This window comes from Seriola aureovittata, chromosome 19 (genome assembly GCF_021018895.1).
Source record: "Seriola aureovittata isolate HTS-2021-v1 ecotype China chromosome 19, ASM2101889v1, whole genome shotgun sequence".
In the NCBI taxonomy this organism is placed as follows: domain Eukaryota; kingdom Metazoa; phylum Chordata; class Actinopteri; order Carangiformes; family Carangidae; genus Seriola; species Seriola aureovittata.
The window spans coordinates 13,047,612-13,073,473 of NC_079382.1; the positions used below are offsets into that span (position 1 = coordinate 13,047,612).

At 41.5% G+C, this 25,862-nt stretch overlaps 1 protein-coding gene across 4 annotated transcripts in view; it reads right to left on the reverse strand.

Annotated features, from left to right (window-relative positions):
* Nucleotides 1–25,862, reverse strand: part of sash1a (SAM and SH3 domain containing 1a) — a 162,169-nt gene that overhangs the window by 93,681 nt on the left and 42,626 nt on the right. The window lies entirely within an intron of this gene.

Consider the following 25,862-nt stretch of genomic DNA (forward strand, 5'->3'; position numbering starts at 1 on the left):
ATATAACTATTTTAAAAACCGTACATCTGGTTCTGGTCCCATCTTGAGCCCCGGGACAGCTGACAAGCAAAATACTCCCCATATTTTATAAGTGGTTGGAACAGATTTTGGATGAGGGGTAATAAACAGGACACACAGTGTGAAGCCAATATCAAATATTTAATGAGGTATTGCTGTTTTCAGTTTCACAGACATGCAGATGTCATCGAATCTACTCAAACAGCCAAATGACACATCACAAGCTACTGTGATCCCACCACCAAAGTGAATGAAAATAAATTACATTCCCAAGCACTTCGCGGAGGTAAACTGCTTGAGGCGTTTGCACAGTTACAGTTAACAATTTCATGCTGTCAGTGTGGGTAGGCCCATATTCAAGAAAAACCTTTCATTTAATTGCCTCACTCTTTTTGTGCCACTCTTTATAGGAGCTGTCCTCGGCAAGACTGATCACCAGGAGAAATATGACCTCCTGTTTGCAATAACACACTAAGTTATTACTCCCTGTCCACTGAAATGTTCTCTGCAGCTTGCTGGCTGGAGCATAGAGGTCTATACTGAATTACAGTTGGACTTGGCTCAGCCCCCAGCAGCGTGCAGTCAAGGTTTTCAAACTATTTCTCCGAGGAAACTAATTTTCACAACTTTTTTTTTTTTTTTCTTTAAAACCACAATTGATTTTTTGGGTTCTTCAGAATCTTGACTTGAGTTTTGGCCAATACCAAAAACTGACAAACTATTATAGTCTTGGTCGTAGAGGTTGTTTCCATCATGTATCAAGCTTTGAGGGTTATGTCAGAATTAAAAAAGTACACGTCAAAATAAAAGCTTAATACACACATAGTGAGATCTTAGCAGAATTCATTTTCATTTCAGTTCGACTCCAAATCAGCTTGACTGGCAGAAAACTATTTAGTAACCTAATGCCTCCGTTTCTTCCATCACTGGTTTACCCCTTCTCTCTAGCTAACAGATAAAATGATTGACTGGCAGCACTCAAAGAACCCACACTCACTTTCCTTTTTCTTTTTGTCCAAACACACCTAAAGCACACCACCTACATAAATTTCTCCAGAAGCGCTCTTTAAAAGACATTCTACCCTGCTCAATCCCCGATCGTCTACTGCGTTTTTGCTGACAGAAACAGAATAGAGAAGAATAAATGAATCACCACTCTCATTCTCTCATTAAACTTAAGACTCACATAAATTTCTGTCAGTACCGGTGCCCCCGAGGCCCAAACTGGCTGATAATAAATTCTCTGGCATTAACATAAAGATCAAGCCACGAGGTCAACTGTTCAGGCTTGTCCCTCCACCAGGACTCTCAAACCTGTCAGAGTGCAGCCAATGCTTTATGGCCTACACCCCTCCCCCTCACCCAAAACCAATGCGCCACATTCGTACACACATACACATACAATTGATGTGACGGTCTGTCATTATAATAATATTCCTATTTAAATGCATGGACTGCTATTTTGCTAAAGGCCCTCGTGTGAAGTGGAGCTTCAGTGTGGACAGATGTGCAGATATATTTTTTTTCTCCATGGAGTCCTCGGAGGTCACAGTGGTGATGGTCTAGGAGGTTTTTCGGAGGTAATTCAACACACACTGAATGCATAAAGTCAGTCATTTAAAAACACACATACATGTGGGGAGAGACTGCAATTACTCAATTCCAGTCTCACAGTATACCATAGAAGATTAGGTTCTTGAAACACAAAGCAGCTCAGGCTCAGCATTATGCTTTACTGAAATGCTACTTAATATTTGTGAGAGAGCAGTCGAGCTGCTGGTTCCTGTCCAACGCCGACATTCAGCTTAAGGCTCTAACCTTCCATCTCAGGCAGAAAAGTCGCTACTACTACCACTACTACTATGTTTTCATTGGGAAAATGACTCACTCACCATATTAAATATAAAGTGAATGAGATACAAGATGTAGGTCAACATAAAGAAAACCATGTAACAACAACCGAAAGCCACTATTCGCTTTAGGTGTCGATATGTTTCAGGTAAAACCTACTGTTTCTACACCATCACACGGTCTGGCACAGCTGTTACCTGCTGTTCAGTTTAACACCACACGCCAACATAAATTCAGGAATTCATTGGAATGTGACAAACAGCTGAGATTCCCGAAACACCACAGGGAAGTTTCACAGAGGTCAAAGGTCATGGACACCCATCAGCAAGTATTTATCCTCACAATGTTTGAAATAATGGAACCATAAACTAGTGTTTGTGCCTACTAGTGAGACATTGTTTGTGTTGCGTCGAACAATCGCAAGAGTGCCGCTTTCCCCAGGTTTCCACTGAGCTTCTCTGTTTTCTCTCCACAGGCCGCCGCAGTCCTGTCCCATTTTCTCCCAAAGAGAGGAAGCAGGAAGCTGAAGCACCAAGGAGAGTTAATTCAACAGGAAATATTACCTCCATATCTGTGGCCGCACTCTGTCACTCCTCACTGTGTGAGGTTGTTTAATCGCCGGATTAATGTGTGGGTAAGGGGAGGAGAGCAACAAAAAAACATTGAGTCAGTCACAGCAGCCACTGACAGGCATTCAACCAAATCTGCTGCAAAAAGTGTTCATGTAGAACAGACATAAAAAAAACTAAATAAGAAATGGCTAAAGGATTTATTTTATCTGTTTTACAAGACAGATGAGGCTTAAGGAGCTAAACAAAAATAATATTCCTGCTGTGAATCTGCATTTCCACAGATAAATGCCTAAACACACCCTACTGTCAAAATATAACACCCCACCAGGAAGTGTGCCACAGTGTGTGCGATTCCCTGATGGGGTGGAGCACCATGCCAGGATGATACCGCTGGGCATCTCTCACCTTTGCCCTCTATGAATGACAGTGGACAGCAAAACATATGGCGGCGCCGGCAGAAGCGGTGTCTGTGTTAGGTGGAAAAAGGGCAGCGCCAAGCCGCGTCCAACCACGGCCTCGCCTGAGGTCACACTGGTTGCTGGCTGGCACCTGCAGGGACGCAGTGATGCTGTGGGCTACACTGGCGCAAGGGAAAGGTACCGTGGTTTCTGGCACATAGGGGAGGGGTACATTGTCAGAGTGACCTTCACACCTCAACACCCCGAGACAACGGCTGCACCTCATGAGACAAATAGTGTGGAAAAAAAAACAAGGAAGTGAGCGTAAGCTCATCTGAACATAGGTTGGAATTTTCTTGTTGTGGTTTTCAGTTCTTAGTTCTCAAAAACTGAAATTAGAACCGAGATGGGAAACCTTTCATACAAAAGAAAACTTGAAATTCGAAAGTTTGAAGCTATGCCTGAACGCCTCTTTCACTGAAGGTTGTTATATCTATATAAAACAAGTAAATAAATAAAAAAAAAAAATTCTTTCAGGTGACAGGGCCGACATCCATTTCATTATATTGCAAGAAACCCTGGAAATATCTGGGCAGCATGTCGGTTGGCAGCAGTTGAGGTGGTAAAAAGGTTCAGTCATTGCTGGAGACCCGTCTTCCCTTGAAGCAAGGTTCACTTAGAGCAGCCCAGGAGAGAGTTCTGTCCTTCCCTCATAAACTTTGATTTACCTCCTTCTGTGTCATGAGACATTCCTGACGTCCAAACTAAAACTGCAAACAGGAGAAATCCGGATCACTTACACTAGAGTACATTAGATGGTCTTCTGTTACAGTCTTCTGTCAGAGGGGTGTCATATTACATAAAACCAGCCCTCCCTCGTGTAACGGTGCTGTCATATATAACCGCACGTTTACACATCTGACTTTTACAGGGTGTTTTCATGCTGAATGCCTCTGACAATTAACCTTCTGGGTCGGAGATGACACCTCAGGCAAAACTAGCTAACCCTTCCAGCAACACTGGATACATGTGCGCACACACACTTCCTCTACTTTGCTCTGTGGAAACATCTAACAATCCATCATCATCTCACACTCTCTCTGTACTGACAAGTGATGGATGTGTGTGGAACTCTGCAGGGGCGACGAGGTGCGGCGGCGAGTGTTCCTGGATGATCCTAAGTGTTAGTGTGCATGCAAATGAAACTTTGATGTGTGCGCTTGCTTGTTTTGCATGCGTGTGTGTTGTGCATGTGAGCGTGTTGGCTGTCTATGAAAGAGAATGTTGTCTGGATGCTGGTTTATCCTATTACGGCTTTAACACAGCTTTTTGTCCTTCAAGGTCTTAACTGTGTCCCAGCTCGGATTTAAAATGCCAGCCACGTAAACAAACAATTACATTTATCCCAAGGTTACATCTCTGCTGTCATAACAACTACAACACATCCTCAAAAGCACTACCTCTCTCTAAAAGAGCTGGAAAACAGTCAGTAATCTCTTTTATTACTGCACTGCATCTGCATCCTGACAAAAACAATATCACAGACAGAATACTTCTCTCATCACCTCTTTGTTTCAAGAGCAGTAGCTGGATAATTAGCTGTTGTTTTGTTTTTTTCAGCCATTCCCAGCGTGGAGTTGTGTGATAGAGAAGGGTGGTTTGAGATGAGGTGCAGGAAGACAAGGCCCATCATGTTCAGCCTGTAACAGTGACACATCAAAGGAGAGGCCCAAAATACTCAGACCCTGTCAGACAGTATCTGTGCTGATCTGCGACCCCAGCCAGGCTGCAGCACCTTAGCTTCGCATAAAAGAGTGCTTATACTTCAATATGTGCACACACACACACACACACACATATTTCAATGGCAAAATTTCCCATTTGATAGCAAGATCAAATTCTGCCAACGCATCTTGGATCTGAGAGTTTTCATCTGACGCACTGTTGAAACATCTTAAAAATAGCTTCAGCATTCGCGATTTCAATTACAGCGAAACAAAAGGGCATCATGTGTGCAACACTTTCAAAAGCCTTGTCAAAAGTCTCGGAGAAACAAACAAATAAAGTGGGTGTTCGTCCACTTTTTTCGCAACACTAAAAACAAAACAACATCTTTGCTGTCACACAAGCCCACATGCACAAGTGGAAATGTGCTGCTTCTTTTTCTTTTTTTTTTTTTACCCCAGTAACATCAGCATACTGGTAAGACACAGACAAAGAAGCTAATGATAACATGTTTGACAAGTCAGGGACCAGCTGCCTGTCTATCATTTTTCCACCGGCCAAGAATGTTGGACAAGTGACAGACAGGCCGGCAGCCCAAGAGCGCTCGCAGCCTTTTTCTGAATCGTAACTGACTGGAATCAGTTCAGTCATAAAGTGAACACCGTGATCAATGACCTGTCTTATGGGAACGCTTGGCTTGTTACCTGCCGCGCTCGTGCGAGAAATAACATTTCAACGCATCGCCTTATCAAAGCGGTGAATAATCACATAGGATCACACCCTCAGGTAATAACATCACCAAACAAGCGGGTGATGTTAAGAACACAATCTCTAATTAAACTGCCTGACACATTAATCAAGCTGTCGCGGTGTAATGGATGAACTTTGTGCACTGTGGCGGCCAGAGGCGTGAGTTTCCTTAAAGTGCCTGCTGAAACAAGCTTGGAGAGCTGTCATCTATTCTAAAAAAGGAGACTCAGCCCCGAGACCCTTTGAGGTCAGCTCCACTGTCGATAGCGGAGATGTGAAATATCAGCAGTAGAGAGGATGACTAAGTGAGGAGTGGTTGCGGTTTACAGGGGAGTCAGCGCATGTTCTCGGAGCCAGAACTCTCTGTTGGCTTTATCTACACATCCCTCCCAATCTCGGGGAAAAAAAATGGGTGCAGCACAAAAAACAATACCTTGATCCAATCAAATTCCCTGTCAAGGTAAAAGAGGTCAAGAGAAAAATTTCATCCAAAAAATTAAGATATGAATATTTTCAGACAGGATATCGTTTCCTCCGAGGACAGCACCTTCTGCCTGAGTGCAACTCTTCTATCCAACAAAAACAAAATCTTCAAGTATTTGCCAAAATCAGGTGCAATTCTCTTGATTCTAGTGCAGCAACCTGCCTCATTTTGTCTTGTTTTTGAATAAAGACACACTAGAGAAAAATTATTGCTGTTGTTTTTTGCAATCAGGTAAATACATTCTTCCTGAGCTGGCAGGCTTTTCCCTTCTCCAAAGGAAATAAGGTTTACAGAAATCGATTATGGACTAAAATGACTTGGTAATGTATTTTTTTTTTGGCATCGTATCCTTTTCTAGATGACCTCTGTGCTTGGATTTCTCCAGCCTGCTATGAGCTTGACGAGCTTGGATTTGGCTATGCAACAGGAAATGCTGACAGCCATATCACCTGTAAGACAAAAAACAAAACGGAGGATTCACAGAGGTGGACAAAAGCAACACTTCTCTGGCCATGACATGTATGCATGTTGTCCCAGTAGGCTCAATATTCTTTTGTTGTAGCCTTACATGGCTCCGAAGACTACGATTCAGAGGCACACAATAGGACCACAGACGAAGGGAGCCATTAAAACTCTATTTAGTCGGGTCCGACACCAGACGTCCACTTTAGTTTCGTGAAACTATATGATCCCATTCCATTAGGCGGGCAATTATACACGGATGTTTGATTTATGTGACACCGCTAACGTTTGTATGTGAGCACATAAGCAACATGTGGATGAATACACTGAAACTGTACTCAGGAGAGAAAAAGAATCAATATTTAGCAGCAGCTTATGCAGACTCAGTCGAGTAATTAATTGGCATGTGTTTGGACTGTATGAGCCGGCTTGTGAACGTGTGTTTGTCTTCAGTCGTGAGCAGATTAGTGACCTTGGTTTGTGATTCATCATGATGCTGGAAGTCTACATGGCCATGTGTGCGTGACTGTGTCTGACATATAAAGTTATACAAACGGTACACTCAGAGCATAGCACCGCCTTAAGACACTCAGAACAGTTCAAAGCCCCAGTTGGGGATAACAGGAAATAAACCATGTGTTTTACATTATATTCGCATTATGACCGGGATGCAAAGATCAAGTGACTTAGAGGTACATTTCATATCAGTTTCGCTATAATGAGGTTAGCAAGAAAACCAGTGTACAGTATGGGTGCTTTTGATTGTGTCCTTTTGACCCTGCAGATGCAACTTTGTTTCATGAACAATAGATCAGCATCATAAATGTGAAATAGAACACAATTATAGCCGTCCAAACCTTCCCATGTTTCTACATCATTTATCAGAAATACTACAGGAGGAACTGTGACGTAAACAAAGCTGAATCGACAGCTGTGTCCATTGTTGGGGTCAGTGGTTAACTCTGAAGATTTTGTGTCTTTATTGTTGTCGAATGCTACCTAATGAGTGCCTGCTAGCTTGCTATGGCAACTCCTTCAAAACAAAGTAATTTAATAGAAAGCAATAAGTACAGCAGAAAAATGCAGCTCTGGCTCTTTGGTCTGCTGCTTGCCTTTCACACCGTCCCCAGAAAACAATAAACCATCAACTCAGCTGGTCGTAGTATGATCACAGGTTAACAGAGCATGTGACTGAGTGAAGTATTTCTGTATGTGTGAGTGTGTGTCTGTGTGAGAGAGAGAGAGAGAGAGAGAGAGAGAGAGAGAGAGAGAGAGCAAACAGACATACCTATAAAGCTTGGATTTCATTATTACATAGGGCAACAAAAGACCTTTTCCTTTTTGTGAAAGGCTGCTGCTTGTTGACATACAACACTGTGGTTATTAGATTGGACTGCCATAAAAACTCTGCATGGCAGGAGGAGGAGTGCATTCTGGGACAATGTGAGCTGACTGACTATGAAGGAGGGAGAAATTAAAACCATGCAGAACTTTGAAGGGTTATTCATGCACTCTGTGCCCTTCTCTTTTCTTTCTCTACACTATAAAAGCATTTATCCATGACCAGATGACAGTGTAAATACAGACTGTTAAAAGTCCTGCACCAAGCGTTTTCTGGATGACCCACTTAAAATGTCAAGTGGAGAAAGTCTTGTGAGATATAAAAACTTGTAAGATTCATTTACATCATAACTTTTGAACATAAATCCCAGACTTCCGATCTCAAGTCGCGGCTCTCCTTGTTAATATTTCACTGCCATTCCTTTTACAGAACATTTCAAAGCTCTGATCTTCGGGGCAGATGCCAATGAATAAAAAGAGTTCCGTCTAAAGAGGAAAGGCTACATGCTAAAGATACCAAAACACTGAACAAAGGGAATGTCTAATTACAAAGAATGACAGAGAAAACCCTTTAAATCTAAAGTGCATTTTGCAGAAAAAGATCAATTTCTACTATTGTTGTTATGTTTTGTTCCCCAACTTGGTTTTGAGATATTAAAATACAAGAATAATTTCGCAACAGTTAGCATGTTAAATAAGATGTTTTCAGTTTGTCAACCATTAAGTCCTCACTTGCCTCCCGTGACCACAATTTGAAACATTGCAGCAAAATGATCTGATTACATGATTATAACCGATGTAAGAACATACATATAGATACGTATAACCCAAGCAGCAAAAACCTGATGATTTATGAGCAACAGTAAGACATGTAGTATCACATCCATTAAATGATTAATCATATCAAAGGCAATGATACACCTGGGACAAGTACACTGTTTTTCTTTTTTCTTGGGTCCTTTGATCTGAAACTGGATCGAGACCAAGGAGTTGCATTCCAGAGGCATTTTAAGGATTAATCATGCATTCCTTGCCGCATCCAGCCTTTCTCTCCCAGGAGTGCCGCTCACTTCATTAAAATCCTGAAGGGGTTTTCCATGGAAAATTATTTTGGCTGTGCAGTAATTACACTGAGGCATAATAACCATAGAGATACAAGCGGTTTATTTAATAGTGAAATGATAGGTGCCTGTAAAAATGGATTGCTAAGCTGTGCCATTATCTCAACGTTGCCTCAAGATAATAAAAACTCAGTGAAGCTAAACAGGCAAACAAGCTACGACTGTTTCTTGTTCTACTCTGTGTACAGTCTTCAAATCCATTTAAGCAGGAGTAACATCCGACATGATGCAACAACTCCTCTAACCTAGATTTCAACTGATCCGTGCACAGTGAACGGAATGCTTGATTCCATTCACTTGGTAGTGATGTCTGGGAAACATAAACACAACTCAAAACCCAACAGCTAAAACAAACCCGGCTAATGGAACATTCAGCCATACAATGGTGGAGTACGGTAAGTCTGGCTGTGGATAAAAAAGGGCTTCTGAGAAAATTATATCTTGCAGCCAGGGGAACTCAAATGAACTTGACTTGAGACCATAATTTAACAAAAGTCTGCAGGTTAATGAACGGAGGCGACGGACAGACCCTGCAGCATGTTAGCAGCTCTTTGTGGGGTAGTGGCTGGTGGAGGACGAGGTTGGGCTAGATGTCGTCTCTTCACCAGCGTGGTGCTGTCGGCTGGGAGGCCCGGGAGGCTTACAGCGGTGCGAGAGAGCCGTCTTGACTGGGAGCCCTGCTAACCCCGAGTCCCACTGTGCTCCACAGGCTGACGGCGCTCAGCCATCCACGGCTAGCTAGAGAGATAATGGATGGCAATGGATGACAGCTCTCTAAGGAGAGATCCCCCCCCACCCCACCCCCCTCACCCTCCCCTCCTTCTCTTTACTAGCGAAAGACAATAAAGGGAGGCTGGAAGGAGAGCAGGATATATCATGCTTGGAAGAGAGCGTGCGGACTTAATTTCTTCAGCAGATGCAATGACTGTCGGATATTTACCTCAGTAAGCACGAGCACATATGCACAGAACACCACAGATGTTCCAATCCACACCTTATGCTGAGAGTTTTGATTCGAGTTGTCAAAGCAGCCAACTGCAGGCCACACATTAGAAATAGTCTCTTGTCTGAAAATAGACTTACATATCCCTGTTAGTCACTTTCGCTTATGTCAGTTTATTGCTGCAGGATAACCCACGCTTTGCTTCACAGGGGAGATAACATTTAAAGCAAATTGTAGGGACTTTTTTACTATGCTAATATCCTCCCAAAGCTGCCGACAGTTTCAACCAAGCAGAGCTACCAAGCATATGTCAGAGGAGAGGACTTCTCATATTAAATTAGAGACGCTATTGCCCTATAATTTGTCAAGTCCCATCACCATTCCTCCCCACTGCCACCATTTTTTAAAGTCCTAAATCAAGCTCAAACAAGTAATGAGGTGCGTAATGAGGACTGAGGCTGCAGACTACTGAAGTCTACTGTGTGTTTTCTCGCACAATTGCAATCTCTTGGTGATGCTCCCACAAGAAATGGAAAAGATAAGCAGTAACTTATGTGCTGTGGCTAAATGACACCGGCATTAATGAAATACGGATGTGGAAGTTTCTATACCGTAGACGAGTGCGTACGCCGACTTGTGTGTGGGATTATCCCGTGGCGCTCAGATTAAAGTGATTTTTAAGTATGTGTATTTCTTCACAACAGGCACATTTGATCAACAGCTCTACTAGATTTGGCTCAGTAATCTCCTTAGCAACTACAAAGAGCACATTGGAGCAGCTTTAGCCAATTTCACTCACAGCTCCAATATGTAACACATAATACAGAGCCCAAACTCGGTTTGGGAGACAAACCCGGCGCAGGTGGCCATCTATCATTACACATGCACTCCAGGTGACAGGACCATCTGCTGCTCCTTCCTCCTTGCCAGAGCCTTCCTTACATATGTAGATGAAGTGGATTGGACAGTTGACAAAGGAAAGATGAAAAAAAAAGTACAACTTATTTTTCTGTTACAGCACCTTATGTGATGTATTCAGATTTGCCACTTGCTGTGCTAAATTCGAACAGTCAATCTGCATCATTCCCTTCACATGGCATGCTGTTCTTGTTACATCATAAAATATGAATCACAAAAATGAAAACACATGTCATTTTCTTATATGTCTTTGTTTTCTTTCAGATATACTGTATCCTGTGCCAAAGAGGTCAGACATGTGGCAACCTCCACTCTGCAGAATCCAGTCAAGCATCCTTGCTCACAAATCTTTGTCCTCTCCCTGGGGCCGACGCTGCCATGTCCCATTCTCATACGACACGGCAGTGACAGAGGAAATAAATAAACAGGCAAATAAATAAATAAATAACTCTTTCCATTTTATGATGTTCTCTCGCTTTGCCCTCCAGCCATTTCTACAGACATCTGTGCTCCTGTAACAATGTGCCGGTGGCAGTTAAGTAGCTGAGATACAAGGACAAGGTCGAGCTGGGTGAAAGGCGCTTTGTCAAGGCTGGAGGAGAGTAAAATGATATCTAAAGGAGGCCGGTTTAATGGTGGCTTGGTAAAGATCCAGGTTTACTCGAGGCCGTCTCAGTCAGTGGCACAGAAAAACTTTTAATTAAGGAATTAAGACTAAAAAGGTTCGGTTTTACATATCCAAGTCATACGGTTTGAATTCATTGTTTCATACAGTTAGGTGATAGCAGTATCAAATTTGTGCAGTAACAAAGCATAATCACAATTACTAAGAACTCATGAATAATAAACAGGTTCAAACCACAGAGACTCTGTATATGCCACGGATGACTGCTAAACTCATTAAAATCATAATGCATGCGTTCACATTCTCATGGGACCTACTGTACAATACTGAAAAATTAAGTCTGGATTTGAAGTCTGGAGGAATTCTGGTGGAGGTGTCCTCTAAAAATAATAGAATAAAAAAAAAAAAAACAAGATGAGTTTAATAAGAAATTATCCTCATAATCCCTAATTTTAGGATTTTAGGAAATTTAGATAGGATTATAACATTTAAAACAATTGGGCATATTTTTTTTCCCCAGATAAAGTTAAGGCTCAAGTTCTGCCCTACATTTATGTACCCCACTCGCCATAAAGACATCCGTCTCCTGGCGTGCATCCATAAAATTTCACCATCAATTAGAACAATGCATGTCTCAGAATGCAGGGCAGGCCAAGGGAGACGGAAAGAGAGAGCGATTTAGAAGGACAGACAGAGACAGACCAAAGAGAGGAGCATGGGAGAGGTTCATCTTTCCAGACAACCTTTGTATCTGGGAGGCAGATTTTGTCCCAGTTGTCTTTAGTGATGTGAAAAAAAAAGGAGGAGGAGGAGGAGTGATGATGAAGGGAATGGGAAGGCCAGTGCTGGGTGGTGATGTCAGTGTCCTGGTTTCACTGGCCTGAACCGTTCGGCGCACAGACACGCTGTCATGCAGAGTGGCAGTAATTGGTGGTCAGAGGAGCCACGTGAGGCCAGTCAAGGAGCTGTTCAAGTACATGTTTGTGTGCTTGTGGGAGCTGTATGAAGAATTACACTTGCATGGGAAACCCTATGAGGACTTTTTTTTAATCTTATGAATAACTATTAAAGCTGAAACCTGTGTTTCAGTGAATATATGGGTATTAGGTTACATGTTTGCTGGGATGTGGTAATAAAAACCAATAATCGTGCATTGACCATGACTGGAGAAACTCTCTAGACTAAACTGAAGAATGTTGTCAAAAGACAAGTGACAAAGCATTTTCCTTTAACAATAATAATAATATTATGATGTCATTTTATTATGTATTTGCTTTCATATAGTGCTGAAACAACAGAAAATAAATGAACAATTCTGATAATCACCTCATCATTTATGTCGTTTATCAAGGAAAAATACTAGTGATACATTTGTTTGGCTCAGTTTGTCAGATGTGAGGATTTATTACTTCCTCTGTTTTCCTCTTTTTTTTTTTTTTTTTTTTTTTTTTTTTTAAATGGAGCACATTTTTAGACCGTGAGTTGCACAAAACAAACAATTAAAAAAATGTCTCCTTGGCTTCTGCGAAACTAATGGCCATTATCTAATCTTTATTTAATCACATGCTGGAGAATTTGATTCTTCCAGCGCCCGACGAGGGCAGCATAATAACCCTAAAGTGTTCTAGTCTGACGACCAATGCAAAGGGAAGAAGAAGAAAGCGGAAGTTATTGGCACCAACTACCAAATTACTGGTGTCGTGACATCCCTTGTAGAGATCAAGCACATCCCACCGGAGCATGGGGTTGTTGAACTGAATCTGTTCGTCTGCTCTCTCTCATCTCTGATACCACACACACACACACACAACACACACACACACACACAAACGCACACACACACACACAAACGCACACACACACACAAACAACACACACACACACACACACACACGCGCACACACACACACACACACACACACACACACACACACATATATTCACACTGAGGACAAAAGTACACAAAGCTCAATCCCCAATCAACTCCCTCCTCAAAGAAACAGCCGGGGAAATATGAGCAATTGCCATGACACAGACAAACCCTTGCATTGATTTCTCAAACAACTTTGTATTTCAGTTAACACCACAACAATCAATTGTTGCTGTCTACACTCTGTGAGTATTAATTGCGCAGAGGGATGAAAATTACCAGATGTGTGAAAACGAGGTTCACACTGGAAGGCTGCAGTGTGACTTATTGACCAGTTCATCCATTTCCAAGTGCTGCCATTTTAGATTTCAGTGTAATTACAGCCTCGCCGGGCAATCTGTGCCATCGACCACCTCCTTCAAACAAACAACTCCCTCCAGGCTAGGATTGCTGCTGTTGGCGGCTCAGACTGTGAAAGGTTGTAGACAAAGACGCCTGTCTCTGCAACAAACAAACAGATTCATGTGCACACATCCTTTCTAAGCAAGAGGGGAAATAAACTCATGCAAACTCCAGGTGTACGCTGAGGATTGATAGATTTGCTGCATGTTGGAATTTGATTGGTGGGGGTGTAACATTCACTGCGCTTTGCTTTGTTAATAAGTACAGAGCCTCAGTCTGTAGGACGTGGACCACCTTTGATCAGCTGTCGGGGGGCGAAGCGTGGCTCAGTCACCAGTGGAATAATGTGTTTGCATAAACCCTCAGTGTCACAAGCAAGCAAGAAATGTCTCACCATATTTTAACACTACACTATTTCAGCAAACGTGTCAAACCAAGCAATATTTATACTGCACACAAACATAAGGAGCATCCACAGTAAAATTCTGAGCGAGGAAAAATGGCATTGGAATTTATCTAAAAGGGAGATTTAACAACAAATTACAAAATAATCAAGACAGCCATGACAACTGGATTACGCTGCATGGTTGAAACAGAAAATGTCATTGAATTCTCCTGTTTTCTCATAAAGGATATCCTATGTAGCATAACTCATTGTCCAATTCTGAGACCATTTACTATCAAAATCTCAAAATTCATTCTGACACAAAGCAGTGCACTGTAGTTCATGTATGATACATTCATTATGCATCTAAAATAGTCAAAAAAAATATCAGTAAAAATGGAAAAAGGTCTATGTCATCACAACGCTGTTTATAATGAACTAATAACTGCTCATTATTATATGAAAATTAACTGGAATATGACATGGTACTTGATTCAATATCTAATATCCACAATCTGCACAAGAATTCCATAATAGATTAGGTTATTGCACATGTAGTGAAAAAAGAGCATTTCCATGTTCACCTTTGAATATGGTGCATCCAATAGAGTTTTATCATTTACAATTCATTTGTTTGAAAACTTCCCTGTATTGTGTGATTATTTTTTAAAACCAATAGAAATAGCTGAATGAATATTTTCATTCAGAAGGAGTCAGCCAGTGGGAAAAAGACCACAGTGTCGGGGTCACTAATGGGACCTACTGAGGATTTGGACTGCAGAACTGCAGCGTGGCCTTTCTGCCTGTGTAGATGGTTTAGGAAGGTCATCTTTACTTTATAAAGAGCATACATAAATGTACACATTAATCACTGCTACTTTTTTCCAGCTCGGGTTATCTCGAATTTAAGAAAAAACACATGAAAATCATTTCCTGTTGCCTCAGTGACTTGCTGTGGCCTCCAAAGATCTTTGGTTCAATCAATACACTATGTGAAGCTGTGCCGAGTAGACAGGAGCGGAATACATCTACATGCAAAATGTCAGAAAGGTCAGCTTACAACTATGTGCTTAAATAGGCACCAAGGGGATCTGTGATGGCTAATGCCCCTGCTGGTCATTTATTCCTGCTGTCGCCCAGCCTAATGCATGGATATGAATGTAAAATTTCAAATGGACAAAGCTTCGTAAGAGGCAGGTGTGGTGAGGGTCATTAATTTTACTGCTTGTGATGCAGGACTGAGAGGGCGGAATTCAAACAAATATATCTTTTTCAGGTATTAAAACATTCACTGAAATCTGATTTGATCATTTTTAATGCAGAAACTCTAATAGCTTACAGGTCGGAGGTCAATGTTAGCGGCAGAGCAGAAACGCTTGAGCTGTACATGCTAAGTGTTTCTCTCTGTGATACTTGAGCTTAGTTCTCCAGCTGAATAATGGTGCCATGGCTCAAATCCTGCAAACTATGAGCTTTTTAAATGAATACATATCTTTTTTTTTATAGCAGATCTGTTGTGATCTTCTCCATTTCTGAAATCCACACTCCAAGATAAAAAAAAAATACTACCCCTCAAACTTCTGTGGTGTCTCTTCCTTTCTCTGAGAAGCTGAACATCTTACCTTGGCAGAGCGAGCCTGACAGGGCACAACGCACAGCAACGCTAATGAGCTGAGCTCAGGGCTGTTTGGCTTCTCTCTCTGTCAGCATGTACAGTCGGAGAGAATACACATGACAGCACAAAGATGCACTCGACATGTTTGTTACAGTCACTCCATTCAACTTATAGCAAAGAGTCTGACCCTATTTGAGTCTTTGGTAAAATGCCCAGAGTAGAGGAATACTTTCCAACTTGGACTTAACTCACAGATTTTTGTTTTACTGTTTGGCTCAAGCATCAGCAGGTTTTAGCTAAATACAGTTACACTACACATATGGCATACACTATACAAGCTAATAGGAATTCAATCTGTATTAATTGTGGGATTAATTCATAATTATTTACACAAGGTGGGTCATAAAATAAATTAGAATTATTAGAATAGCACTTAATTAAATTTCCATTTTCTTTGGTTCTACAGTACAGACTTTTGAATTTAATGCTGAACTTGGGAGCAAGATTTTTCAGTTTTCAGTGTTTTTTTCATGATGTTGGAACCACATCAGACTGGAATTGATCCAACAAAGATAAACATATTCCTAAATATATTTCTCCATCTAATCAAATCAAATAGAAAGCCTCAATTCAAAATAGATCCACTCAATAAAACCCACTTTGCTCTTATGCAAGTGACATTTAAACTGCCTGAGATTGCACTAAATACTCAAATACTCATAACCTTGACTGTCATTTACTACATTTTTGGAAAAATGGGGCCAAAATCAAAGAAATAATTAATTCTACAATTGAACCAGGGAATGAAAAATCCCAGTGTGTCTTCTCCATTATACTCTATTGTTGTAAAATAAATGGATTTGACAAGACTTCCTAAAGCCTTTCATTGTGCTCACCAGTGGAAATGCTCACATTATTGGGAGCTGTGATAACTGCTTCTGTCAGCACATTGTGGCAGAGGGAGGAATAGGGTTTTTCAGAAAAAAAAAGAGAGAAAAACTTGTTTCTGAGAAAATTGAAGGCAGAGGTTTTAGGAAAACAAACAAAAAAAACAGCTTTGGTTCACTTTGTTGCATTTCTCTCAGTCTAACGATCACTATCTGTGTGCTGGGCTGGAAAAGTTGGATTTCCACACCTCGGGTAAATTGAATCTCTCTTCTGTTACAAATGGTTTTAAGAGAGACAGAGAAGTCCTGCAAAGAACCACATAATAATATGGTGGCTTGCTCGTCGGAGGGATGCCCATGTCTGTCTGGACCGCTGTGATGATGTCACTGGTGAAACCTTCCCACAACCCCTGGGCTGCACATCTGGGACATGTTACTGTGGTGAAAATGCAGGATATTAGGACTTCATACCTCATCACGGAGCCTCATCTTTCCCCCTCAATCCTTTTCAGTAATCATGTACACAATACTGGACATCTACTCAATAAACATCATTGTGGTATCAATGACTTCATCATTTCCTTTGTGAAAGAGATATAAATGCACATCTCCCATTACTGTGGCTGCACTGATACAAGCATAGAATGAATTATAAAATGGATTACTTAGTCTGTGAAATTGGCCGCTAACTCCCCATACACAGCCACATATTCTGCAAACAGGATTGCCGTTTCATGACAGCCATTAACCAGACGAGGCAGCAGGGGACAGAGCGGTTTCTGTGACAGTGGGGATCTCAGAGATGGGGATCTCTGGCTGGGAGAGACATGACTTCAAAGCAGTCAGGATCAATGATGCTGTTTGCCTATTGATCCCCTCTACCTCCCGAGAGAGAGAACAATCCATCAATAAGGGCTCAGCTATGGGCTGGAGAGGGATTAGGCACTCAGCTTTAATCTAAGTCCCTTTACTAAATTTGAGTTAAATCCCTTTTGTAATGAGATGTATAGTATTCATTTAGGTGTTCGACGGAATTCCTGCGTTGCCTGTGTGTGAAACGTGGGGTTGTTTTTTTGCGGAGAGGAAATAAAACAAAGGATTATGTCTGTCTGCTTGGGAGATGAGTGAATCGAAAGCAGAATAGAAAGTTAAATCTAATCTGTATTCTTAAAATGTGCAGTTCAGCCTTGATTAAAGAGAGCCTGAAACAAGGAGAAAGAAGATGAACTGTGTGAAAAACGGCAATGCTACACATCGTCTATGTTCATCCATCTTTCAGGGATCATGACGCGACAACAGCCTAACAAAGGCTTAAGCTGCAATAGCCAAGATTGATCAAGAAAGGCAGCAAAATAAAAAAACAACCTATGCCTACATATGATAATGAATTCATCCACCGCCTCCCTCCGCATGCCTGTTTAAGCAGCAGACCTTTTGTGTTGCTTTGATTCCATTTCTGAGGTGTACGAAGAGGGCACTGCATCTCTCTGTGATGGGTTGGACACTCAAGCCATTAAAAGGTCACATCCGCACATGTCAGGTTACCCAGCATCCTATTTTATTCTCTGCCCCGAGCATAAAAATCCACCCTCCACCATTCTATGACTGCTCTTGGAGTGTAAAAATGGATACTAGCTAATTGCCATAAGGGAGGTTAAAAGAAATTCCTGGCAAGGAAGCTCTAGGATACAAGCTACTTTTATTATATGTGGTAAGACGTTATTGTGCTATCTATTCTTTTTTTCATTATGAAGCACTTCTAGTTGGCGCTCCATCTGTTCGCCATGGGGTTTCAGTAAGCAAAGCTTCCTCTGGAAATGACTGAACTATACTAACCTCAGAGATGGGGCATATGTTATAGATTACAATGGAAATGGCAGCTGCCCCTATGCTGTGGGCAGCAGCAGCAGCAGAAGCGAGCGAGCGTTTTGGATGTTTTGTTCATAATTTGAGAATTCAAGTGAGCTGGCAAAAAAACAAGCACGCAGGAAAATATTAAATTTATGGGAAAACTTAAGTGAACCCCAGTGATTGATTACAAACAACCTTCCAAACCTGGAGCCCCTCTAGAGAAATAAACAAACTTCAATTTAAGCCTCATAATCAGGGCTCTATTAGTCATCTGTCAGTGGTATATGGGAGGAAGAGACCACAGAGGGGTAGCATGTGGCTCTGGTGTTAGTGGTTAAGGGGACTCTTAATAGCAGCTATCAGGGCTGGGCTGGATGGCAGCCTGCTGCCTCTGTCTCTCCTATTGATCAGACTTGGGGTTTGTGATTGCCAGGAAGAGCAGTTGATTCCAGAAGTTATTAGCAATGCTGGCCTCCCACTGAATCAGGATGGAAACACCCCATCTCTGGTGAAGAGGACAAAAGAGGAAGAATTACTTGGACAGAAAGGCAGATCCCGATGGAAAAAAAGGGGCTACTGTAAACGCAGCACGTTAGCAGCAGAAAACAGATTGCTGTTTAAATGTGCACATACACATGTTAAAAAGAAGTCCACAGTTCGTCTGTGCAAGCGGCGTATTACTGCCCATAGTTACATTTTATTGTCGACCTCTGGCAGCTATAGTAATTATGAGGAGAGTAAAGGAGGAAGTCAGGTGACACATTATAAGTCCATTTTTATCTATATAGCACCAAATCATAACAGAATCTCAAGGCACTTTTCAAACAAAGCAGGTTTAGATCGTACTCTTTATAAAGAGCAACAACATTTGCGTTGCGGTTGAGGTAGATGGATGTTTATTACTGTAACCATGACAACAGAGGTCCAGTACACCTGCCACTGTAAGGCTGCTATTTCAAGAGACGCTTCTATGGGTTGTAGCAGAGACTGGGGAGGAACGACCTATATGGTCGTTCAGGTTGGAGGACTTTCTATAACACACACACACACACACACACACACACGCACAAACAAAAGCACATTCATAAAAAAAGACCCAACTGGAAACATGAAACGGTCTCCACAAGTCATGAGGGTAAAGAGGGCGACAAGCTCTAAAGGCTTTGTGTGCGGCAGCTGTGCAGAGGTGATAGTTAATGCATTTTGCAGACAGATAATTAAGTAAACACAAACAGCAGTGGAGTGACACAGTAGTTGCTTACATTTGACAAATGAATACACACAGTGATAAGCCCACCAAATCCCCCAAGAGATTTGCCAGTTGACATTCAATGAAAAGAGGCACTAAATATAGCAGAACCTCATTACTTTGTCCACTAGAAAATATATTACTGTATGTTCAGCATTAAAACACAGAGAAAAATCCAGGACCAAAGCCAAAAATAACATTCAAAAACTGATGATCCCACTCTGAATGAGGTACTAATAACGACTCCCATTTCTCCTCAGGAAATTTAGAGGTGCTCTTGAAGCCATTTTGCAAACAACCGCATCTCTCTCTTCTTTCAGTCTGGCTGGCAAAATGAGTCCCACATAAAATCTGTTTCAGGGCCCAGTGCCTCTTGTAGGCTTCCACTTCTTTATGGGTTTTCCAGCTGCCAGCCACTGATAACAAAAGCTATTGGCTCCTGAAGAGCACTCTTCACTGCCACAGCCAATGGCTGTCATCCACCGCGTCATCTAATTACCATGACAAAGGATGTTTATCTGCAAGATTGTCATCACAGCACAAATACCTCTTTCTCTGTCATCCTCTTCACCTAAAGAAGGCCTCAGGGTCCTCCTTAATTTAATATTTACATTCCAACGCCACTGTACCTCATTTGATCTTGAAAATTTTGTCAGTTTGGACAGGTGTAAGATATGCAAATGCTACTGTTGTTGCTACGGTGGTTTCACTTAAGTCACATCAAATGTTTTTCTTCTTAAGATGTTCCTCCACTGTGGATGATCACAGGTTATTTTTAGTGCTGCATGACAAGTATCCCATATTACACTGCTGCTTGTGCATGAATGTTCAGCCCTAAGTCTCTGTGACTAGCAACTGTAAACAGCAGCATGAGAAGGGTCATAGAGTTTATTAGTTACATTCGACAAGTTTACCGAGCAGACTGTCGATATTTAACACAGTAAGGCGAACCGAATCAATGAACCGCAGCTGTGTGGGGAAAAAGGCAGTGCCAACCCAACCTTCCCCATCATGGTTTGACAAATATACCAAACCATGATGGGGAAAACACTGCATTATCATCAAGTCAACAGCAACCGTGGTTTTCTGCTGTTTGTGGTCTCCCTGGATGAGGTTTAACTGAATTCCACAGTTTAAAAGAAAAAACTGTTGAGACTTTCCTGTTTGCCAGGTCAAATCCAAGCCAACTGTGACTAAAGTGAATGGTTTTAGTCTTGACATGGCCCAGCAGATGTGGCCACGTGCATCACCTGCACACAAACACACCTGCGCTTTTGAAATAATGTGAAATTTAGAGAGAACGCAGAGCAGACCGATGATTTACCTGGAAAACTGCACAATTTGAATCTCTGATGATGTTTCTCTGAATGAGAGCCACAGTGAGAAATGACGACTAATGAAAATATGGCACAATGACAGAAAAAGCTTCAATCCATCATTTGTTGTTATAAAACTATATCTACTTGTATGGTGGAGTGTAATGGAATACTAAAAGTGCTGCATTGTTTCAAGTGAGACCTGAAAGTAGCCGTTGTTTGGTTCTCGTACGCTGTGATCAGAAGATGAAATATTATGCTTGCAAAAGACAAACAATGTAACACTTACTGTGACACAAATTTATCATGGTAAATTATTAGCCGAGTGGGTATTATTATTAACTTGTTTTTTTCATTATTATTATCAAGAATGAGCTAATGGATACATGAATTTCCCCTAGGGGATAAATTATCCTTCTATGTATCCATCTATCAGAGTCGTTGTCATCTCCAAAATATGAGAGGATACACAATATAACCACTCATCCTTTCCTCGCGTGCGTGCTGTTTTATATGTCTCATCAAAGTTTGTTTTTCCCAGCCCCCCCGCTTCTTTTAAGACCGTCTTTCTACAGATATCAAGGTACGCTTTAATGTTTCTTTCACACAGGTAAACAAAGACATCTACCGCCTTATATTCCCGTCCCCTATAATAGTACTGCACCAACCATATTAGAAAATGGATGACCATCGGAGCTTAGCAAAGCACTACATCTGGAGGAGAGATGGAGCCTGAGGGTTATTCATGGCATTCTCCTCAAACACTATCTGAAGCTCAGAGGTGATAGATCTTAAGAAAAAAAACATACATATGTATTAATATATATCGCATCAAATACAACATTATTGCTATTGGATGAGAGGTGTATTACTGCGATCGAACAATGTAGTGATAGTGTCGCAGTGCAGCTTCCTGCCACAGATAATGTCAACAGCACAGTTGTGGTGGAGGGTCGGCTTAAGAGGCTTAGGAAACTGTCATGTCAGCTACAGGCCATCTGAACATGATACACACGCATTCCAGCACACATTCCTCACTGCCACGCTTTGAGATTCCGGGGATTTATTGTCAAACACGGAGCTTCTCCTCTTTGAATCCTGATTAGGTTTTTCTTCACAACATCTTTTGCACACTACACACTAATTTATACCGCAATTGCTTCCTGCAGTGGATCACATGATATTATGCGGATCAATCTAGCTGTTTGGAAACAGTGTTTGTGACAAAGAGATTGCATCTATGGGAAACTGATCTGTAATAGGGTTAGGGTTAGCACAGCAAAGGTTTTACAGAGACATTTGATGCTTAGCATAAATGCTCATGCCGTCTGAGGGAGAGTGTTTTCAGCTGAAATGTCAGTGCCTCTGCACCATCTAATTTGGGACACATGGGCTCTCAGTAGTGTGTTTGTGTTCTGCACACTGCACTAACTGACTCCCAATACCACTCACTGTGTAGGTATCATGTGGAAAAGTGTGTGTGTTTACACCTAACAAGATTACTGAAAGGGGATCACTGACAAGTGATTAAAAATCTGGATTGGCTGGGAGCAAATGTTGTGAGAGGAAAACACAGGGACACTGCTGTGTGGATATTTCTGGCTTTGGAGAGCACAAACTGATTATTAACTGTTCCAGATCTGCGTTCAACTTTGGGTGATCTGTGCCACTTCTCTGGAATAACTTTGACATCCAGTGTTTTGTTGATTAATTTATGAGACATTTGAAGGCAAAATCAATTAAATCAAATCCTTAGACGTGCTTACCAGAAAGATTTATAAGCAAACAAATAAAAGTTTTATTTGTGCTTCAATCAGAAATTAAAATTGGATTGAAAAATTAGTCGTGGTGCATTTTCAGCTCATGATAAATAAGGTAGTTTTCAATCGATGAGGCAGATTAAAATATGTAAATTACTTTGCAAGAAGGTTAATTGTTTCCCTGAACATCTTGATATTTACGACACCTGCACAACCGGGAGAAGAAATCAATTCAAAAAGGTCAATCACTAAAATGAGATGATGCTCAAACTGAAATACGGATGTTGTGCTACTGAATTAGCCGCATTCTCAGTTTGGAAAACCACATTATTTCCTTGTAGCTGAGATCCTGACCTTCATTAGAAAATGTTTGATATGCTGATTCAAAACAACATCAAGTTGATTGCTTTGTTTTTTCTAAAAGACATCAAAGCTTATTGGATAATTGATGAGGGATGTTTGCACCAGAGAAGGTAGCTCAATTATTTAATAAAAAACTATTTTCTGAATGTTATGGTAGCAATTTGACCCCTGGAAAACCATTGTGTCTCTTTAAATTCTTTATCAGGAGGTCGTCTGAAATTATGAGAGAGTTCACAGTCTAGGTCTGGCCTATCACCTCCTTCCATGCATGTGACTTGGCTGAAGATCAGAAATCAATTCGTGCACATGGAGTAACACCTGTTCCATGTGGAAAAACCATCCTAGATGCATTCATGGTAAGCCACAGGAATCAAGTTTATTGAACTAACAGGCTCAAATAAAGTCCCGGAAATCTCCTATCTTAGCATCCTGCACCAGATAATCAATTCCATGGCTCTGCAGTGCCCCTGCTGTCTGTGATCAAATATGTATTGAAGCGTTAAAACATTTAAACAGGTGTATTGTTTTCTTCTTCATGCGTGTGCTGTGCGGCGGACATGAGCAGCGTGGAGGCAAGCTGTGCCTAGCAGATGCATGGCCACGCACATGCCGACTTATGTCCACAGCGTGACCTTTTCAAACTTGCAGGACGTGTGTGTTTTTCATTCCGCGGCTCTCCTTGTCTGATTCCACCTGCAGCGTGCTTTGCCTTTTGTCTATTTTGTGCTGTAACGTCTCTGGAGAGGACCGCAGTGGATTGCTACTGAAGAAACAACTTGCTTGCCACGACTTTGGGCTTTGTTCTTGGACTTGGGTTCAAACTAGGTGCGTTCAACTCAAAGACCGACACTGTTATCAAAGTCTGCTCAGTCTCGGCTCAGTTTTGGATCATTAACACATACTGTCCATGTATCCTTTGCATTTTACTGTAATCCCCTCATTACTAGACAACCCTTGATCCACACTACAGCTGCATAGACATCCTGCAATGCTCACCTGCTAAGATGCCTACTCATACTAATACAGTTAAGTAACTGCAGCTCATAAACAGTCAATTTCACAAAGTCTATATTAAGACATGGATTGAGTACGATCATCTGTTGTTGTGGATAAAGTAAATGGAGCTGTACAGTAGCAGCTGTCAGCTACGTACTGTACAAACATGCTAACCACATTACCTTTGCTGGCACAGATACCCATATGCTGATTGCTGCGTGGACAAATCCGATCTGACAAAAGTGCATGTCTCTGGCCAATCACTAAGACTGATCTAATGACTACCCACAATGCACTGTGAAATGGATGGAGGAAGAACTGCTTTGCATAATCAAAGGGAAGAGGTCTTATTTTGGCCCACTTCTGCTTTTGTCTTGCTTGTCAGGTTGTCTGTTAGACAATTATTTCACTTTCACTTTGTGGTATGCTTTATCTCTGTGTCACTCACAGCATGAGAGACGCTGGCTGCACAGTCATTAGCTTTGTTCAGCTTTCCGGTTTGGGGCTTTAATAGTGTTTTTTTTTTCTTAGTGGACAGAGGTTAATCCCAAGAGAGGACGCGTTAGAGCAGAGAAGGAGTAATTGCAGTCTTTTAAGTATTGTGAAGGGGAGCAGTGAAGCTGTTTTATTGAATATAAAATGTCAATTCTTAATGTGTGCAACTCATATTATTGTTCTATAAAGAAGACGCTTCCTAAACGTGCCAAGGGGAGTCTTTAAAATGATACAGGTGCTTTGCTATTGACTATAAATTGAAAAGTCTGTATTGTCTTTCTTCTGGAAATCCAAGCTACAACACAACCTCTGACTCCTTACTCCACACACTGCGCCTTCATTAGTGGGGAATCATTTTAAAACAACAAGGATATGAACATTGATAGTAGCTATTGACAAAAAGCTAAATCCATTAGCTGTTATATTCGATTGGCCTCAGGTACAGTGAAGGCCCTTTAATCAATTCTACATGTGTCACATGTTCACCTACACAATCAGGTATCTGTTTATGTTTAAAGGAGAGTGAAGTTATCCAATGGAGAGAATAAAGCAAAGCCAGTCTATGGTGTCTAGGCAAGCGGTCGCCCCATGCAGCATGTCTGGGTATACAGAGGAGTGGGACTGTGTCCTGTGTTGAAAAATGACTCGATGTTCAAAATGATTCTGCACTTACCACCCCACAGCCCCTCAGACCCCTCGCGGCAAAACACATCCACTTACCTGCAAGAGAGGAGAGACAAGAAAATCAATGACTGCACACTCAATTATATCACAACTTACCAAGCAAGCGCTCCCTTTGTTTCCTCTGGAGGAGACAGAACACCACTTTGTATCTTCACAATGTATGGAGCAGCTTATTGAGATTTACACTTAAAAAGAAGAGATTTAGACTTCATAAGCTACTTTATTACAAAAACAATACAAACCAAACCTAAAGGTTCTTCAGAACAGAACAAAGCAGATTCAGGCTAAGAACGAGTCCTTGTCCTTTTCAGCTACTAGACCTAGAGTATGTGCATTTATCAAGCTCTAATAAAAAGGCTTTGGCACTGTCATACTAAAAAGTCTAGGATCAGCTGAAAGGCACATGTAACCTTGAGTCTGCTCCTTCAATCAGGATGCCATTTAACCAGATATGAATGTCTATTTGTTAAATGTAGAGTGATGTAAATCCAGAGTAAAAATGACTTCAGGAATAGCTGGATTCCTCCTGTCATATCTTGTGACCTGTCTTTCCCACTGAAAGGGGAGAGCTAATGGGCCAAGAGACCCTGACCCAGTCTCACTGTCTCGTACTGTATGTGCATATGTCAACACACCAGTGCCACCACAGGTCTGAGACCATGAGACAATCAATACTGGATCAGGGTTGTTTTTAGAATGAGTATCAGTCCTGACACTGACATGATAAAGCGGATCGTGTTTCTCCAGACATGACCACTTAAAAACAATTGCTCTGTCAGTG